Here is a 16,292-nt window from a genome sequence, read left to right on the forward strand (position 1 = left end):
ACATGGTATATGACTAATCTGAGGCATAGGCAGAAAATTGATTCAGAGTAAGTTTTTTGGTTCAACTGTCAAATTATTATTTCGTGTAATGTATTCAAAGGCAAGATGTATAAAATTCAACTGTCCATTATTTTCTGATTGTGGGAAAAATAAACTTTGATAAACTAATTGATTTTCCAGGTCCAGCAGTATCAAGCATGTACAATATATATCCAGCATATGCTATGTTAAGCAACTCAAAGAGAAGTTTAGTTATCGGCTTATTGGATCAGATCGTTATATTATCCAGCTAAGACAACAAGATCATGTCAAAGGTTGTTCATAGCTTCTAGTTTTCTGTTTCTAGAGTGAGTGAAGCTAGATTCATAAGATGAAGAAAATTTTTGTAGAGAAATTAATTCGAAGTATCTATTTTAGCATGTACGCTTTTTTCCTTTATTAATAAAAGCAAGATAGTTATAAACTCAATATATTTACATACATCTGCTGAACGGTGTAGCGTTTCAAACTTGATATGCCCAAGCTATTTTTTTATTCTCGTTTTCAATTTTCGAATGAGCTTTTTACAAGGTTTGATACTTAAAAGTTGGTAAGCTAATGTATGATCGAAGGTCTGATAAAATAGCTAGAGTTAAAATGATTCAATATTGAATGTGAAAATAGTGGTCTGGTTTGCTTGTCTTGGTTTGATTTTATATCTCAAAGTTCAGTGAGCTCGGGTTTATGTAATTTGTGGAGTTATTGTTATAATGCTTGAGCTGATCGATTAAGCAATGAAAGTAAAATAGCTACAAAACGTGCACATTAGTCGCCCTAGTATACTTTAAAAATCATATCACACTAATTAAATTATAAAAAAAAAAAAATGATGCGCTTTTACTTTATTATTTATTTTATTTATTAAAAAAAAATGCTTTATGTTTTTTTTTTTACAATGCATATCAAATTTCACTACTGAAATTCGGGCAAATTGCGACCATCAGAGACGGTTAGTGAAAATAGAAAAAATGGTCGGTATTTAACTCAATCGCATAGTATAATAAATTCACTTACATAGTATAATAAATTCAACTCAATCGCATAAAAATGTCATACAAGTCAAAGCATTACAAGTAGAAAAAAAAAATTTAAGAAACAAAAGGAAAAGGGAGTCTTTTATAGATTTTCAGCACATATTTTCAATTTAGCAATTTGTTATTTTGTCATCGTTGCGTCATTTTCCACTAGAATGGAACAACAGGTATAGCAAATACTCCTTCTTTCCAAAATCACGAAGCCTCCGTCAAAAAAAAAAAACAGCACGGAGCCACGAGCTAATGATTTCGTTTTTTGCCTAAATAAATGCATGATGGAAAATTCTGATGAACTCGTATGCATATGGGAAGATTAACACCATCTTTAACTTCAGATTTTAAAACTCCGTTTTAGTTTGACATGAAACATTTTAATAAAATATAATTTTTTTACGAAAAGTGAAATTTATTCTGTGGAGGCGGATGTACAATGCTCCGTGCATCCTTTTTTTTTTCGAAAATAGGCGGAATGAATATTTAGTTGTTCAGTAAAAAACATACATTTATTTTGTAAAGAACATTTACCTATTTTTATAAAGAACATCATATATAGTTGTATTGTAATGAACATATATAGTTATTTTGTAAATAACATATAGCTATTTTGTAAAAAAAACTTCCAAATTTATGTTCTATATATATATATATATATATATATATATATATATATATATATATATATATATATATATATATATATATATAACATCCGTAATATTAATAAAGAACATGTTAGTGGACCAACTCAACCAAAAGCTTAAGCTGATGGTTGAGGCCCAGAAATATGTTTTAGACTCTATCACTCCCCCTCACACGAGAGCCCGTTTGAGCTAGAAGTGGATGCAGCATGGGCCCTCCTCATACCCAGCGCTTAATATTCCACTTGAAAGTGAGGGTGGATGAGATTCGAACCCGTGACCTTTGTGTCACGCTGACTCCGATACCATGTTAGAGGACCAACTCAACCAAAAGCTTAAGCTGATGGTTGAGGCCCAGAAATATGTTTTAGACTCTATCAGAACATGATAGATAGAGGTGATCAACTTCAGCCCGGCTCGATTATTCGGCCCAAAAATAGGGTGGGTTTGGGCAATCCTAAAAATGCATTTTTAGTTAAAAATCCAAATTCGCCCCGAAAAAAGCCCAAAAAGCCCGCTACATTTTCCGGGTTTGGGCACGAGATATTATGTTAAGACCCGGTCCGACCCGAATTTTTGATCACCTCTAATGATAATATAATGTAACTAGTTAAAGTCCCGCGCAATGCACGGATTTTAATAACTTATATAGTAAATTACTACATTAATTTAACATTTATATGCTAAAAAAAAAATAGAATTACTATAAAAAATATACTTTCAAAAATATTTCGTTTGAGTGCGTATGACAAAAATATAATCGCTAAAATGGAAAGTAAATATTATAGGCTATAAATATTTTTCATAAGGAAAGATAAAGAATGGAGGGAAAATTTTTTACCAGTGAATAACATGTGTCATCACCGGTTTCACTTTTAGTATTAAACTAGGTTAATTCCCGTGCCATGCACGGTCATAATTAAATTTTACAATAAATAAATATGGTGTTAATTCAACAATAATTTATCCAAAAAAATTATTTGTAACAAAATAACTTAATTTAAATGTAAAGATTATTGAATTGGATTGTATAAAAAAAATATAGTAATAGAAACTTAGAAGATTTAACGTTTGTATAAGAAAATTAAATTATTAGCTTAGGTAATTAGGTTAGTACCCATATACGAACTCATATACATTTGTCCTTAAATTTTTGACACACTTTGATCGGCATAATATGAAAATTTATTTGAGTTCATTTTACTTTAGGATAATTAGTATTCCGTAATCAACTTTTTAAATATATTTTAGTTTGCGGATAATTAGAACAATTAGATTTAATTTTCCAATATATGTTATGTACGAAGTACGTATACTATAACAAAATTATATTGTTCTTATAAATGTTATGTATAGTTTTAAGATTAATACTCCGTAAAAAGTATGCTACCAAAATGAATTTTCTTTAAAATTGATATTGATAATATTATAATAATATTGGAAAACAATATATTCCAATACCTTATTTTTTTTAAAGCTATGTTAGTATTTTTGTAATTAAAAGTTTCCTAGTATATATAGAATATATGTAAAAAATTTAATTGAGTAATATTGGATAAAATATGTTGTCAAAATAGAAATGACTATTATTATAGGTTATAAAATATATAGATGTCATTAAAATATGGCAAAAAAGTTAAAAAGAAAAGGAAAAAAAAAAAAGCGGGAAAATTTTTAACCAGGAAATGACAAGTGTCATTCCTGGTTTCGCCTTTAGTATAAGTTATTGATTGATAATTGATTGATTGATAATATTATAATAATCTTGGAAAACAATATATTCCAATACCTTATTTTTTTTAATTGAGTAATATTGGATTAAATATGTTGTCAAAATAGAAATGACTATTATTATAGGTTATAAAATATATAGATGTCATTAAAATATGGCAAAAAAATTAAAAAGGAAAGGAAAAAAAAAAGCGGAAAAATTTTTAACCAGGAAATGACAAGTGTCATTCCTGGTTTCGCCTTTAGTATAAGTTATTGATAATCTTGGAAAACAATATATTCCAATACCTTATTTTTTTTAAAGCTATGTTAGTATTTTTGTAATTAAAAGTTTCCTAGTATATATAGAATATATGTAAAAATTTTAATTGAGTAATATTGGATTAAATATGTTGTCAAAATAGAAATGACTATTATTATAGGTTATAAAATATATAGATGTCATTAAAATATGGCAAAAAAGTTAAAAAGGAAAGGAAAAAAAAGGCGGGAAAATTTTTAACCAGGAAATGACAAGTGTCATTCCTGGTTTCGCCTTTAGTATAAGTTATTGATTATTGATGATTGATGAACATTATTTTTATTCAACCACCATAATCTATAGACAAAATTCAAAGAACATTTCCAAATAAACAATTAACATTATGTAATAGTACATTATACTGACAATCAAAGAACATGAAGATAAAGAATATTATTTTACAGCATATATGTTCTTATATAATTCTATAATATGTTATTTTCACTTTAACCGAATGTTTTATATATTTCTATACAATGTTCTTTACAATTCTATAACATGCATGTTCTTTTCACTTTAACTATATGTTCTTTACATTTTTATACAATGTTTTTTTTTTTTTTTTTTTTTTTGGGAAGGGATGCACCATGCGGATCGTGCATCATGCTGCAGGAACCAAGCATTGCACGAAAAGTATGTTTTTAAAGACAGTAATCGCATATGTAAATTATTTTCCTTTGTTTAATACTCCCTCCGTTTTTAGATACTTGCTCCAATTTTCTTTTCCGATCGTTTTTAAATACTTGTTCCATTTCGTTATTTGAAAAGCTTTTACAATATTTAATTAATTTCTCTCACCTAGTGAACCCAACATAACTCAGATTTTATTAATTTCATATTCTCTCTCCTCCAATTCTCTCACCTTCAATTCTATCAACTACTTTTGCTTTTTACAATTTTTTATTCTTTCTACTACCCCATTAACTTTATATTTTATTACTTTTTTCAAATTTTCTTAAAACTCCGCACATGGAGAAATGAACCAAATATTAAAAAATGGAGGGAGTACAATAATAGTTATAGTGGAAAATAAAAGTGGATGACATGATAGATGAAGGTAAAGTAAAAAGTTAAAGAAGGAGAAAAATATAAATTCCTCCATTAAAATACTCTTATAACTTTTCACCTTTGAAAATTCCACCCTTTCACAAACAAGAAAAAAATATTTGTACATTTATAAAAATAAATCATTTTCTTCGTAAGCATTTTATTCCAAAACTAGTTTAAGTACCGTGCAATGCACGGTTGTTATTAACTTTTAGAAAAAGGTTATTGTATATTTTTATAAAATAAATTATACTCATAATATTAATTCAAAAATAAATATAACTTTAACTTTTATACCTAACTATATCAATGTCTTAGATTAGCTAGTGACACTTAGAAAAAAAGAGGCTTTATTTATTTTTATTTTTTTTTAAAAAAAAAATCTAAGGTTATATAGTACCTGCACGTTATGCGTTATTATTAATACAACTTTTAAGAGTAGAAAATAAAGTGTGTATTATATATGTCTTAACAAAATGATTTTATTTTTAATTGAATTAAACATTATTGCAAAAGTAAAAAATTGGATGAAAAAAAATTAATAGTATTATCGAAAACTAAAATAATGTATAGCAATATTGTTTAATAATACTCACCTCATTATTTTTATAAAAATAATACCTAATATAAAAGACTACATATATGTAAAAATATATCAGTTAGGTTTATATGGAGAATTATTATTGTTAAGAATTTTAATTGGAAGAAAGATATTTTAAATTATTACAAAATGATTTCTTTCAATATATAATCTGCATAAAAATAGAAAGTAAAATTGGGCGGGAAAATTTTTAATGACATTGTGACAGATGTCATTTTAGATTCGCTTTTAATATAGGTTAATTGATTGATAATTTCTTTGACTTTGCTTGATATTATTCCACTAGCAAATTAGCAATTATTAAGATCATCTTGTATTTATTAAATATGTATATTTTGATATTAATTCTAGAAGGCAGCCACTTAGAATTGACTCGTATAGGTCTTCCACCATCAATTAATTATTAACCCAACAAGTAATTCCTCTCTATATATGTAAGCATATCCAACAACCATTAATGCATATATCATAAAACACCTAGTACAACAAAAACCAAGTGTGCCATGAATCTCATCTTCCCTTACTTGTGCATTGTGACGATCCATTTCTTAAGCCTCATCTACTATGTAATGCCTAATAGTGTAGATCGTGTCGCCCTCTTGGCGATTAAGTCTCGAGTAATCTTAGACCCTCTTGGAGTATTAAACTCTTGGAATGACTCTGTTCCTATTTGTAAGTGGCAAGCTGTCACTTGTGGCACCAAGCATCCACATCCACATCGAGTCGTTGGTTTAGATCTATCTTCTAATGATTTGGCGGGAACTTTATCACCTTATGTTGGTAACTTAAGTTTCCTACATCGTATAAATTTAAACAACAATTCCTTCGGAGGTGACATACCACCTCAGATAGGTCAATTATTTAGGTTAAGATATCTAGGATTATCTAATAACACCTTCGAAGGCCAAATACCAGCCAACATATCTCGTTGTTTGAACCTTAAGATACTTATTCTAGGAAATAACCGTCTTAGTGGAACTATTCCATCTCAACTCGGCCTCCTGTCTAACTTGATAGACTTGTCAATCCATAAAAATCACCTTACGGGTGACCTTCTTAACGCGGTTGCCATGAAAATGAACTCATTACAAACACTGTCTGCAGGTTTAAATTCCTTTCAAGGAACTATTCCGGAAAACATTGGAGCATCATTCCAAAATTTGTCATACTTTTCTATAGGAGAAAATAATTTTTCAGGTACTATCCCTTCTTCCTTTTACAATCTTTCTCATGTTCAAGTGGTTGATTTAAGCTTTAATCAACTCCAAGGAACTCTTCCCTTTGATATCGGGTTTCGACTTCCTCACCTTACAACACTCCACTTAGGTAATAATTCCTTCCATGGAAACCTCCCTGCCTCTCTCTCGAACCTTACTCGGCTTGTGAATCTTAATTTATATTATAACAACTTCTCTGGCAAATTTGTGTTTGATGCAAAAAATATGCCTGATTTGAAAGTTTTAGAAATCTCCAATAATATTTTAGGAACAGGAGAAGCTGATGATTTGAGCTTTTTACAAAGTCTTTTGAATTGTAGTCAATTAATAAGACTAGGATTTAAATCAAATTACATGGGTGGAATCTTACCTGGTTATCTTGGTAACTTGTCCACTACACTAGAAGAATTAGATTTGGGAACAAACCAAATTTATGGGAGTATTCCACTAGGATTGTTTAACCTCGTTGGCTTAAGACGAATAAACTTACAAGGAAACCTACTGACCGGACATCTTTCACCTCAAATCGGAAAGCTAGCAAAACTAGAAATATTTTCTTGTATAGGCAATCGTCTCACAGGAAGTATTCCTGACTCGATTGGAAATTTGTTGCGGTTGAGTTCATTGTGGTTGGGTGAAAACAACTTCAATGGCATGATACCGTCGAGTCTTGGGCAGTGTACAAATTTGTTAGACTTGTATCTAAGCCAAAACAACCTCACCGGACTAGTACCTTCTCAATTATTTCTTTCTTCTTCGACCTTGATTTATTTTTACTTGGATAGCAATCAATTACAAGGTGAAATCCCAGAAGAAATCGGTCAGATAAAAAATTTAGTTCAATTTGTCATACACGAAAATGCATTCTCTGGGGAGTTTCCTAGTAGAGCCTTGGAAGCTGCACCGCCATTGATGTTATAGATTTGGGAGCTAACTTCTTTACTGGATCCGTCCCTGACTCATTCAAGTCATTAACTAGTTTGAGTTATTTAAATTTAGCGCATAACAATCTTTCTGGTCATATTCCAAATTTCTTGTCCAGGTTTCCGTTGATGACAATAGATTTGTCCTTCAATAACTTCCAAGGAGAGGTTCCTACAAAAGGGGCTTTTGCAAATTTAAATGCTCTCAATATTTCCGGGAACAATCAACTTTGTGGAGGAGTTCCTAACCTTCATTTGCCAAGGTGTTTGCCCAAATCTACTTCGGATAATAGAGGGTCTAAATATAAGGGTAATAATTTATCTAGTGTCGAGATTGTGACAATTTCAATAGCTTCTTTAGTTGTAAGTGTGTCCATATTATCATTAGTGTACTTCCTACTTTGTTCCAGGAGAAAACAAAACAAATTGTCACATGGATCGGGTATGAACTTGAAAGAGCCCTTCTCCAAAGTATCTTACGATATGCTTCTCAAAGCAACTGATAGCTTTTCGGAAGCAAACTTACTTAGTGCGGGTCATTTTGGGTCTGTTTACAAAGGGGTCCTTGCTCTAGAGAGTAATATGGTTGTAGCTATTAAAGTTATCAGACTTGAACAGAGAGGAGCTGCCAAAAGTTTCATGGCTGAGTGTGAAGCATTAAGAAGTCTCCGTCATAGGAACCTTCTTAAGATTGTCACGGTTTGCTCGAGTACTGACTTTCAAGGCAATGATTTCAAGGCTTTGGTGTACGAGTATATGACTAATGGAAGTCTTCATCATTGGATTCACATGGATCCAAATTTGAGAACCTTAAGTCTACTTCAAAGGGTAGAGATTGCAATTGATGTGGCGAGTGCACTGGATTATCTGCACAATGATTGTGACGAACCTATCATTCATTGTGACCTAAAACCAAGCAACATTCTCCTCGATGATGACATGGTTTCTCATGTTGGGGAATTTGGGTTAGCAAGATTCCATTTACGTGCAAGTGCAAATAATAGCAGCTCAGTTACAGTCAAGGGAACAGTTGGGTATGCCGCTCCAGGTAAGAACAAAATAATATGGATTAACACTATACTATGTTCAATCTTTTTATCTGTTTTTTTTTTAAAAAAAATAAATGTATATATCTTTTCTCTACTTTAATAAGCTCTGTTTTTAAACAGAGTATGGTATGGGAAGCATGGTTTCTAAGGAAGGTGATGTTTACAGCTATGGCATTGTGCTGTTAGAGTTGACGACTTCCAAAAATCCCACTGATAGGATGTTCGAAGGAGGTTTAGACCTGCATACTTATGCTAAATCAGCAACATTGCCTAATCAATTGATAAACATCATTGACCCAAGGCTGTTAGATAATGACGTTGGTAATTTAAGTGAAGGAAACGAAGGTGAAGTTTTAGCAGAAAATGAAAGAAAAATGAAGTGCATAAGGTCTGTCATTGAAATCGGAGTGAAATGTTCCGTAGAGTCACCACAAGATCGAATGAGGATTGAAGATGCGATTGAAGAGTTACAAGTAACAAGGGATGTTCTCCTTAAAGAACTACATATCATCCGTGCAATGCACATTACGAGGTACACAAAAATATACAATTTACATTAGATTTAATTCTTTGGTATCATTATATTCCCTTACTAATTTTTCTAAGCTCTTTCAGGGATCTTGCTGGTTAAATAAACACCGTATTATATGACTAATCCAAGACATAGACAGAAAATTGATTCAGAGTAAGCTTTTGGTTTTACTGTCAATCTATTATTACTACGTACAATGTATCAAAGGCAAAGTGTATTATATTAAAGATCATGATGTAACTAATACAGAGTATATACATTATTTTCTGATTATGAAAAAATAATAATAATAATAATAATAATAATAATAATAATAATAATAATAATAAATTAAGTGATCTTCCAGGTCCAGCAGTATCAAGCACGTACAATATCCAGCCTAAGCTAATCAAAGCAACTCAAAGTGAAGTTTAGTTATCGGCTTATCACTACTATACTATCCATTCGGGAGAACAAGATCATATTAAAGGTTGTTCATAGTTGCTATTTTTCGGTTTCTGTAGTGTGTAAAATCTGTACATTGTACTAAATGCATACAATGGAGAACGATTTAAAGAGTAATTAATTCAAAGTATTTAATTATCTTAGCATGTACACCTTTTTTCCTATTTCCCTACCTTATAAAAAGTAGAAAATAACTCTTAGGAATAGTGTGCTACCAACTATACCCTAAAAAATATGTAAAAAATTGTGTACAAAAATGTATATTTACTTTTTTACCCTCATTAATATGTTTACTCTCATTAATATATTTAATTGGTTTTCTTTCATTAAACATACCATCAATTAATAAAAAGTTTTTTTTTAACAAAAACTTATAATGCCTTTTTTTTAAATAAAATAATTATAATGTTTTGCACTTCATATGCTATTATTATTATTTAAAAAGGAAAAAAATTGTATGTACGAAGATTTTGTTTATTACCACGAGATGATTTATTTTTACTCCTTCGTGATTGCTCTTCTTATTTACAATTATGTTGTCCTTTAATTACAAATATTGTTAAGGTTTATTAGCTTTTCAATTGTACATTATTTGATGGCACGCACATAAAAAACGTGGAATTTAAATGACATTCATATTAAATAATGATATTCGAGCAGATGTTATCAAGAAGTATAAATAACTTTAAAATCCTAAAATCGAGAGACATCGATGATAGAAAAAAAAATGTATTAAATATGGAGTTAATTTAAGAGGAAAAATATAACTAAGTGGTTATTGCTTTAGTATTAGATATAGATATAGATATTAGATGGTCGTAGAACATTGAACTTACATTATTAAGTGTATAGCTGCAACGAACATTTCACATATTATTACTCCGTATGACCAAGTTAAAAAAAATTCGTTTGAAGAAAAAATACGTTAAGTATTATTGAATCACACAAATCAATTAAGAGTTCTAAACTAGCTTAAGATATGAAGTGATGCAAATCAATTAAATATTATTTAATAATAATTTTGAAATAACACTGTCAAACTTTTGAGGGTTTTAAAAAATAATTGTCATTAAAGATTTAGGTGGCTTTTTTTTATACTTCTACAAAACCACTATATTGGCACATAAACCAAATAGTACGTATTAAAACTACCAGGTCTACCACCCAAACCAGAGGTGTAACTACACGCTAATACAACTTCTATGCAAGAGCTAACTCTTTCGCGTGCATCGCGCGCGTAGGATACCCTAGTAGTATTAAAAGCAACAGATTTATAAGATCAAAAAATTTACATACATCTATTGGATGTGTAGCGTTTCGAAATTGATATGCCCAAGCAATTTTCATATACTCGTTTTCAATTTTTTCGAATGAGCTTTTTACAAGGTTTGATACTTGGTAAGCTCATGTATGATTAAAGGACTGATAAAGTAGCTAGAGTTAAAATGATTCAACATTGAATTTTAAATAGTGCTCCGTTTGCTTGTCTTGGTTTGATGCTCCTTCCGTGTTTTTTCAAGTGTTACATTTTGACCGGCACATAGTTTTAGACAATTTAATTGATTTAAATAAAATAAAAGGTTAGTGGAGTAGTTGGAGTATTAAAAAAATATAAAAGAAAGATAGTGGAGTTAATAGTTTATTGAAAAGTAATGAATGTGAGAGGAAATATATAATAAAAAAGTAGTAGTGGGTTTAGGTGGGGACCATGAGAGGAGAGAAATATAATATTTTAATGTAGCTTTTTGCCAAAAAAGGAAGTGTAATACTTAAAAAAACACGGCCAAAAATAGAAAGTGTAACACTTAAAAAAACACGAAGGGAGTATTATATCTTACTCAAAGTTCAGTGAACTCGTGTGTATTTAATTTGTGGAGTTATTATTATAATGCTTGAGCTGATGATCGATTAAGCAATGAATGTTACTCCTGACAAACTAGTGGAAACAAAATAGGTTTCCTTAATCACAATCTATTCAAATTGTTTCCATTCCACTAGGATACCAAACATATAGTAAGGGTAACGTTTATCATTACCCTTTTTTCCTACTTATTTGAATCCTTTCGGTTTCATTTACGAGGTTTATACCAAACACCTCCTAAAATTTTATGATCTTGATTTTCTTGTCTTCCTATTTTTTCATTTTGGATAAAAAAAAGTTGGAAAAATGAAAATTAAAAATCCAACTTTTGTTCGGTCTTCTCTTAAAAATCCAACCTTCATAACCCACCTGCTTATTTAAAGATCCATTACCTGTTGATGACCGATTTTTGTAAGTTATATGCGCCTTGTTAGCTAATAATAGGTCAATTATCTTTTTAATTATTAAAAACACAAAAATAATTAAAAGAAAAAGAAAAAAAATCCAAATCCCCTTTTACACCACCACCACCTTCTCCTGCCACCACCGCCACCTTTCCCTGCCACTACTCCCTCTCCCCCTCTCTCCCCTGCGCGGCCACCGCCCATCGGAACCCAACCCACACGCCACCAACAAAAACGCACAGCCCACTGGAACCCAACGCATACCACCACCACCTTCCCCTGCCACCAACACACACGCCCAACCACCAACAAAAACGCAGAGACACCAACTCCACCGCTCAGCCACCAACTCCACCTCCACGCCACCAACACACACGCCCAGTAGTCTGGTCCTCCACCATTTTAGGTTGAATACAGGATTGATTTCATCAAAATTAATCTCAGTAGTCTGGTCCTCCACGAAACCCATGAAACCCCCTTCCTCCGTCCATTAAATCGCAACCCATTAAACCCCCTTCCACGAAACACGACCACCTAACCCATGAAACCGAACTAGCATGAAAATACCCACCCACAGACAACCTTTGATGGCTTTGAAACCGACCATCCAAGAATCAAAATCGTCGCCGAAAAACGTCGGAATGTCACGAAATTGATGCGGTGGTACATAGAGGAGAGGGAAAGTCATTAGAGGTGTATTTTGGGATCAGGGTTGGGTATCAGAGCAGCAGGGGGGTCGCACCGTGGGTTTCGAGGCGGCAGGTGGTGGGTTGTTTCCGTTTTATGGTGGGTTGTTGGGGTTGTTTCCAGTTTTGTGGTTGGTTGTTGTGGTGGCGAAATTGGTGGATTGATGGGTTGTTTTTGTTTATTAGGAGAGAGGAGAGAGAAAGAGGAGGAGTGAGAAGAGAAATTAAGAGATAAAAAAAAAACTTTTTAACCTGTTTAATAGGTTAAAGGTCAAACGAATCAGTTGGAGAAGGTGGGGTATAAAGGTTGTGTTTGTAGCATTTTTTGGATAACCCGAAAGGGGGGTATGGATTCCCGCGGGAGACAGATCTGGGATGCAACACTCGTACGGCCTAATTACCTGCAAAACAACGGATCTCCGATGTGCCGGAGATTCTCCTGCGACGATCAAGTTAGTGACCGGAAAACGAAATTTTAGAGAGAGAAAGTAGATAGAAGTGAGAGCATATTTTGGGCATTGTACCTTTGGGAATTGTGTATCCTCCTCTTCCATCATGAAATGATGGGGGTATTTATAAGGAAGTGGGAGATCGTGCTCCTAGTATTTCATAACCTAGGAAGATTGACTGCCCTATACGTGGTTGACACGTGTATTAGGGTTTCTTTTATGCTAGGCATGTTTCCTTAATGGGCTTTGAGCCCTTCATTTTCTTATATCTCTCTTTAGGCTACGTGTCATGCTCTTATTGACATTTATTTAGCTGAGCAGGATGCCACGTGTCGGCTTATAATTGGGCCACTTTTTGGCCTCTCATTTGTCTATAAAAAGGGGTAAAAATACCCCTAAATAGGTTGGATTTTTATAAGATTAATGGAAGGTTGGATTTTTATAGAAAGACCATACAAAGGTTGGATTTTTAGATTCCATTTTACCAAAAAAGTTTTAGATTTAATTGGAGTGAACTTATTTTTATTCCTATAAAAAAAATTATAAAAAAAAAGAGAGAGAGAGCTTATTTTTATTGAACTAGAAAAACATAGATAAAACTGATGATTTTACTGTAATCTTATGGCTTTTGACTACAATTATTATTATTTTTTTTTTAATGGAAGGCTAAGATTATTTATTTTTGATTTATTTTTAATTAAAAATATTTTTTAATTATTTTAAATATATTTTTATCTTCCAAAAATTATTTTTAATATTTTTGAAATTCTGAAAATAAAAAAAATGTGTATAATAATAAAAAAAATAATTTTTTATTTAAAAATAAATCGAAAAACAAAAAAACTTAGGGTTCGTTTGGCATTGCTGTGGTTTTCTGTTTTTTAGTTTTTAGTTTTTAAAAAGTATATGATATATGTCCGATAATGAATGAAAAAATATTTAAACTTATTAAAATCATAATAATTTTGAAAACTGACAAGAGAAAAGTGGAAACACCTTTTTCTTGTTTTCTGTTTTTGTTTTATGATTTTTGGTTTTCAAAAAAACAGGAAACTAAAAACAAAAAATGATGTCAAACAAGTCCTCAACTGTCCATTTAAAAAAATTGTAGTAGTCAAAAGTAGACTACATTAGAATTGATAAAAACCAATAATAAAAAAAAAAAAAAAAAAAAAGCAAATAATTTTAATTTCCTACTTTCCTAGTAGTTTAATTGAATAATAGCAGGAATGCATGCAGCCATGCATACCGTGTTCAATGGAGTAGAAGACTTGGAAGTATATAATTATAGAGTACGTTGACGGTAGTACATGACTCGTATTTTCTTTGTCTGCTGACCCCGATAAATGAGTTGATGACTTTCTATCAATAATAATGCTGATCTTTGTGTCTACCTCCTTAGCTACGGTAGTATGGGCACTACGGTGTACTTTTTCTGAATCTAAAGTCCATGCATAGTTTTGCACCTTATGTAAAGTGGATTTTTCTCACCCACTAGTTTTCTTCCATTTTATATACAAAGATAGTAAGATACTACTATACGGGTGTGTTTGGTAAAAAACTTTTTAAAGAGCTTTTAGCTTATTTTGTCCAATTAGATGTTTGACCAATTAAAAAAGCTAATTTGGGTGTTTGATATATAGCTTATTAAAAGAGTTTTTTGGGCTCAAAAAACTCTTTTAGAAAAAGCTCATTATAAGAGATTTTTAAAATTAGCTTATTGTACAATTAACTTTTTGTTTCTTAAATACACTAAAACAGCAAACAATTAAAAGCTATTTACCAAACATTTTTATACAATCAGCTAATTATAACCAGCTAGTCAATCCAGCTACTATAACCAGCTAGTTAAACCAGCTATTATAACCAGCTACCAGCTAATTACCAAACAGGGACATCACCTTAATACAATCCTTAACATATGTAGTTAAATTGGGCAAAAAGATTATTTGTAAATGGATGAAATTAATATTATGGATTTTTTTTTTCAAGACAAAGTAAACCATTCATATAATTGACACATACATCTATATAATTTAAGAAAAGTAAAGATGTAGTATGTATTCTAGGTTTCCAAAACCCAAATCATAACATCCCTATGATTCTCCAAAATGAAAACTAAAATTATAGTTATGAAAATAAAAATCGCACATAATCAACATTTATTAAAAAGATGGGAAATTTTAGAAATGCAATATCACTAAATTTTTGTTCTATTCACCTTAATTTTTTACTAAACAAATATTTTTATTAAAATCAAATAATTTTTCACTTAATTTAAATAATTTTATTACACTTAAAATTACTTTTACTGAATATAAAAAATTGATAATTTTTGGTCTTTAGATAGCCACAAGGCGCTTGATGAGATCAGGATGGAAAGTCTAACCACTTGAGCTATCTCTAACTCTCATAAAAAATTGATAGTCAATGTTATATACATCATATATTGACATCAAATTACTATGATGTCAAAAAAAAAAAATACAAATTATTATTTGGTAGGTGAAGTGGAGTACTACTTAGGAGATTGTAATATGCTCTCTCTCTCTCTCTCTCTCTCTCTCTCTCTCTCTCTCTCTCTCTCTATATATATATATATATATATATATATATATATATATATATATATAAAATACGGAGTAAAAATTAAAGAGTTATGCATCATCAAGACATCAATAGATACATGTATTGAATATTGTCAGATGCTATATTTATAGACTATTAAGAAAATAAGAATCATGCTATTAAATTACAAAGTATTCATTTTTTTTAAGGAATTACAAAGTATTCATTGTGTCTTGATAACAACTTTTTATTTTAAAAGAAAAAAATAATAAATTAGATATAATTAGTGTAGGATTTATTTATTTTTATTTATTTATTTATTTATTTATTTATTTTATCTTAAAAGGGTGGTATTTAAAATTTAGTCTGACATAATCTTAAATTTTAGTGTCTAGTCGGGCTTGGTGATGCCTTGATCTCTTAATCTAACAGAGTTTGTGCACAGTTGTTACCTTGATTGCATAAAAAGGATGGAGTTAATAAGTAATTTAAATGAACAATGAAGTGAGACTTTATTGTATGAACAAAAGCCAAGCTTCTACAAAACCATCATAATCTTGACCAATAATCACGGGTCTTCATTGATTGCTCCATAAGATGGGGTACTTAGTTACCCTCTTCGAAGGTAATCTCTTGAGTCTTGACTATGATAGACCACGCATTTGAACATTCTATATTTGTATTCTTTACCGCGTCTTTGTACTACAACTTATGTGCTTATATAAGTGCACATTGATACGCATACTACGCTACCAAGCCTATTCTACT

At 30.8% G+C, this 16,292-nt stretch overlaps 1 pseudogene; it reads left to right on the forward strand.

Annotated features, from left to right (window-relative positions):
• The first annotated feature begins 5,894 nt into the window (after positions 1-5,894).
• Positions 5,895-9,211, forward strand: LOC145637669 (uncharacterized; annotated as a pseudogene).
• The last annotated feature ends 7,081 nt before the right edge of the window (positions 9,212-16,292 follow it).

Source organism: Chenopodium album, chromosome 1 (genome assembly GCF_948465745.1).
Source record: "Chenopodium album chromosome 1, dcCheAlbu1.1, whole genome shotgun sequence".
Lineage (NCBI taxonomy): Eukaryota > Viridiplantae > Streptophyta > Magnoliopsida > Caryophyllales > Amaranthaceae > Chenopodium > Chenopodium album.